Below are 5,268 nucleotides of genomic sequence, written 5' to 3'. Positions count from 1 at the left end.
CACATTTGGTTATGGCACCCTGTTGACCTGTTGAAGTGGGGAGTTTGATTTTGTTAATATGACCTTGGGTAAATCCAGGAGTGCTAGAGTTCTTGAACCGGAAGATGTTTAAAAATAAGAAATAGCAACAAATCTTCAAGTTACTTATGCTTGTTAGGTTGAATTGTGGTGTTGGTCTGGGCTGTCTGAGTAGGTGGCTACTTTAGACAGCCTCTACCAAGTGGGGACATCCTCGGGAAACTCAATATTATCCTAAATCTCAGGATTGGAGAATATCTTGTATGCCAATGAATAGCCTGCAGGTACTTACAAATAAGTTGTTCAGTGATCTAGGTGCTTGCTTAACTATTATATCAAAGCATAATCTAAACAGGTAACACAGCATTTGGCCAAGTCATTCATAGTGTTTAGTAATTTACCTATAGAGGACTTGGCCCTGGGAAATGGTTGACTCGAACCTATGTGATTTTAGGAATTTAGGACTCTAAGAAGACCATGTGATGATGTATTGGTTTGGCATACGCCATGCCTGTTCTCCTCTGTCACCTCATAACTTCCATTGGCTCAAATCTTGCAGCACATGTGGGTTTAGGGATTTTACAGATACAAGATGGACCATCTTAGTATTTTTGCCCACTTTTGTTCTCTTATGTTACACCTTTCAGGTTGGAAATAGAACAAATGGGATTATTTGCTGGTAACAGTGTTAGATGACTCGGGGAAGAATAGATTACCCCTAGCTCCTATCAATGCACATTTATATACAATTTAAATAAGTGAGTTAGTAACGTTCCCTATGCAGCAGATGAAGCCCATCATTCTTATGCTTATTGTGCAGTCCCTGGAGAGCTTCCATTTCCTAGAGCTGATTAACTGGTTACGGGGCTTTTCCCCACTCTTCTCTCTAGTTTTTTGTTGTTGTTGTTGTTTGTTTGTCTTTAGTAAATGCTCAAAAGCCTAGTGAGACAGACTAACAAGAACCAAATAGAGTTTCTCAGTAGGAGTTTTCTATTAATATACAAAGGGGTTTATCACTAAGCCATGGTTTTGCTCATATCCAAAACATAGAGCCAGCAAAGTCCCCTCTGAAAGAGTCTGCCAGTGGACTCAACCCAAGCACCAGCGAGTGTGCTTGTTATTTACAGAGCATTGATGAAGAAAAGATTCTTTTCCTGCTGATACTATAGTGATGTCCAAACTGAGTAATCAAGGTGCCTTTTAAAAGAAAAAAAAATCATCCTCCTAGTAGTTTAAAGATCCAATGTAAAAACACTAATATTTTATCCCATAAGAAAATTTTTTATTTAAAAGCATTGGTTTGTAAGAAGGAATGTCTTTTTGTTTTTGTTTTTTAACCAGGCCTTCCATAAGAACTTGATGAACACTGGTTATGCTTTGAACCTCTTCTATGGTCATCATTACCCTAATGGAATTTAGGAACTTATATTATTTCCTATTCCCGTTTCCTAAAGAATTGCAAAAGTTCTTGTTAAGACAGACAGCTGAGGGAAGTGCCTAGGCTTTCAAAAAAAGCCAGCCTTTATGCTACCAGTACATGGGAAAATGTAAAGGAACCCTCCCCAAAAGAGTTTATTCTAGGAAAACCAAGTGAGCAACTCTGAGTGGAACTTTGGTTACAGAAAAGACAAGCTGCTTCCTGGGATGGGGGATTTTACCAAGAAGATAGAATGAGAGAATACAAATAATGGTTGACCTAAGAATTTGCAGTTGAAGTTGAGACAAACCAAGCCACCTTCCCAACTCTCCCACTGCTCAGGAGTGATACCAACATCTTATTAATCTAGTGAAGCTCTAGGAATCGGGAAACTGAGTTGTATTTTGGAGAAAAGGAATCAAAAGTCTCTCTCTCTGTCATTGAAGATATCAAAAAGATCATTTAAAATACATATTATATTTGACTTTATGTTGATCCATTTTCATGCTGCTGATAAAGACATACTTGGGCCTGGGCAATTTACAAAGGAAAGAGGTTTAATGGAGAACTCCAGTTCCAGGTGACTGGGGATGCCTCACCATCATGGTGGAAGGCATGGAGGAGCAAGTCACATTTTACACGCATGGCAGCATGCAAAGAGAGCTTGTGCAGGCAAACTCCTGATTTTAAAGCCATTAGTTCTCGTGAGACTTACTCAGTATCACAAGAACAGCTTGGGAAAAACCCGCCCCGTGATTCAATTACTTCCCGTCAGGTTCCTCCCACAACGCGTGGAAATTATGGGAGTTACAAGGTGAGATTTGGGTGGGGACACAGAACCAAACCATGTCATTCTGCCCCGGCCCCTCCCAAAACTCATGTCTTCACATTTCAAAACCAATCATGCCTTCCCAACAGTCCCACGAAGTCTTAACTCATTTCAGTATTAACTCAAAAGTACAGTCCAAAGTCTTATCCAGATAAGGCAAGTCCCTTCTGCCTATGAGCCTGTAAAATCAAAAGCAAGCTAGTTACTTCCTAGACATAATGGAGGTACAGGAATTGGGTAAATACAACCATTCCAAATGGGAGAAATTGGCCAAAACAAAGTGGCTACAGGCCCCATGAAAGTCCAAAATCCAGTGGGGCAGTCAAATCTTAAAGCTCCAAAATGATCTCCTTTGACTCCATGTCTCACATCCAGCTCATGCTGATGCAAGAGGTGGGTTCCCATGGTCTTGGGCAGCTCTGCCTCTGTGGCTTAGCAGAGTACAGCCTCCCTCCCAGCTGATTCACAGACTGGCATTGAGTGTTTGCAGATTTTTGAGGTACATGGCACAAGCTATCGGTGGATCTACCATCCTGGGGTCTGGAAGAGGGTGGCCCTCTTCTCACAGCTCCACTAGGCAGTGCCCCAGTAGGGACTCTGTGTGGGGGCTCTGACCCCACATCTCCCTTCTGCACTGCCCTAGCAGAGGTTCTCCATGAGAGCCCCACCACCTGGGCATCCAGGCATTTTTGTACATCCTCTGAAATCTAGGAGGAGGTTCCCAAACCTCAGTTCTTGACTTCTGTGCGCTGGCAGGCTCAACACCACGTGGAAGCTGCCAAGGCTTGAGGCTTGCACCCTCTGAAGCCACAGCCTGAGCTCCACATTGCCCCCTTTCAGCCACGGTTGAAGTGGCTGGGACGCAAGGCACTAAGTCCCTAGGCTGCACACAGCATAGGGACCCTGGGCCTGGCACATGAAACCACTTTTTCTCCTAGGCCTCTGGGGCTGTGATGGAATGGGCTGCCGTGAAAACCTCTGACATGCTCTGGGTATATTTTCCCCATTGTCTTGGACATTAACATTCAGCTCCTCATTACTTATGCAAATTTCTGCAGCTGGCTTGAGTTTCTCCTCAGACAATAAGATTTTCTTTTCTTATTGCAGCATTGCAGCATTGTCAGGCTGTGAATTTTCCCAACTTTTATGCTGTGTTTCCCTTTTAAATCTGAATGCCGTTAACAACACCCAAATCTCCTCTTGAATGCTTTGCTGCTTAGAAATTTCTTCCCCCAGATACTCTAAATCATCACTCTCAAGTTCAAAGTTCCACAATCTCTAGGGCAGAGACAAAATGCCGTCAAGTCTCTTTGCTAAAACATAACAAAAGTCACCTTTGGTCCAGTTCCCAACAAGTTCCTCGCCTCCATCTGAGGCCACCTCAGCCTGGATCTTATTGTTCATATCACTATCAGCATTTTTGTCAAAACCATTCAACAAGTCTCTAGGAAGTTCTAAACTTTCCCACATTTTCCTGTCTTCTTCTGAGCCCTCTAAACTGTCCCATCCTCTGCCTGTTACCCAGGTCTAAAGTCATTTTCACATTTTCGAGTATCTTTTCAGCAACACCCCACTCTACTGGTACTAGTTTACTGTATTCGTCTGTTTTCACACTGCTGATAAACACATACCCGAGAATGGGCAATTTACAAAGGGAAGAGGTTTAATGGAGAACTCACAGTTCTACATGACTGGGGATGCCTCACAATCATGGTGAAAGGCAAGGAGGAGCAAGTCACATCTTACGTGGATGGCCAGAGAGCTTGTGCAGGTAAACTCCTATTTTATCAGATCTCGTGAGACTTATTCACTATCATGAGAACAGCATGGGAAAGATCCCACCCCCAAGATTCAATTACCTTCCACTGGGTTCTTCCCACAATGCATGGGGATTGTGGGAGCTACAAGATGAGATTTGGGAGGGGATACAGGACCAAACCATATCAGATTTTATTTTCAAACGCATTTTCTTAAAAACAAATACAAGATGCTTTTCAAATAAATTATTTACACATATTCCAATTGGCATATATATTTTGTTACCATAAAAAGGTAATATACACATATGGTTGTAAACGAAGAAGAAACAGATAGTAGGCTACATGTAAAAATGATAAAGGGCTGCAGCTAATTGAGCTAATGGAGTTCCTTTCCTCATGGGGGCCCAGTGTACAATAGCTGCAGACAGCAGCTTCCTTGGTAGTGTATGCAGCCTGTTTCTTGTATGGGCTGCTCTAAGGGACCTTGGAGACAGGTCTTTCAGATGGATGTTCATGTCTCTGACCTTGCACTACTCTCAGTGCAGACTCCAAATAGGTATTCGAGGTGCCTTTGGAAAGCCCGAGGGTGCCGTGGCCAGGGTTCACATTGGCCAAGTCATCATGCCCATCCGCACCAACCTGCAGAACAAGGAGCATGTGACTGAGGCCCTATGCAGGGCCAAGTTCAAGTTCCCCGGCCACCAGAATATCCACTTCTCAAAGAAGTGGGACTTTACCAAGTTCAATGTGGATGAATTTGAAGACATGATGGCTGAGAAGCAGCTTATCCCAGATAGCTGTGGGGTCAAGTACACCCCCAATCCTGATCCTCTGGACAAATGGTGGGCCCTGCACTCATGACGGCTTCTACTGTGCTGCCCTCTCCTAATGCCCACCAATAAATCCTACTTCCTGTCCACCTTAAAAACAAATGATAAAGGGTAGTCACCTCTTGGGAATGAGAATAGGGCTGGTGTGGAAGTGAGTTTTTACTTCTCACTTGACATATTCCAAGTTTGAAAAACTGTTCCAAAGTGGGTATCATTTTTATAATAATTAAATTTCAAAAAATATTTCACTGTGTGCCTAATCTGTGCAAGGGCAGAATGCAGAGGAGGGAGGCATTAGAGCCACATGCAAGGAACACCAGAGTCCCAGTGTGTTGGACTGCAGAAAGCCATTACTTATCATATTTGGCTAATAAATACAGTATGAAGATTACTTGTGATTTGTAATCTCTTAAT

General features: G+C 43.0%; 1 non-coding gene across 1 annotated transcript; it reads left to right on the top strand.

The window, feature by feature from the left end:
* The first annotated feature begins 4,385 nt into the window (after positions 1-4,385).
* Positions 4,386-4,520, top strand: LOC123575381 (small nucleolar RNA SNORA70). The gene has a single exon (XR_006700673.2). It is a non-coding gene; the product is annotated as a small nucleolar RNA SNORA70 (small nucleolar RNA).
* Positions 4,521-5,268: the final 748 nt, after the last annotated feature.

This window comes from Macaca fascicularis, chromosome 8, assembly GCF_037993035.2.
Source record: "Macaca fascicularis isolate 582-1 chromosome 8, T2T-MFA8v1.1".
NCBI lineage: Eukaryota > Metazoa > Chordata > Mammalia > Primates > Cercopithecidae > Macaca > Macaca fascicularis.
The sequence above is the reverse complement of the archived record's forward strand: the minus strand, read 5'-3'. Positions and strand labels throughout refer to the sequence as shown.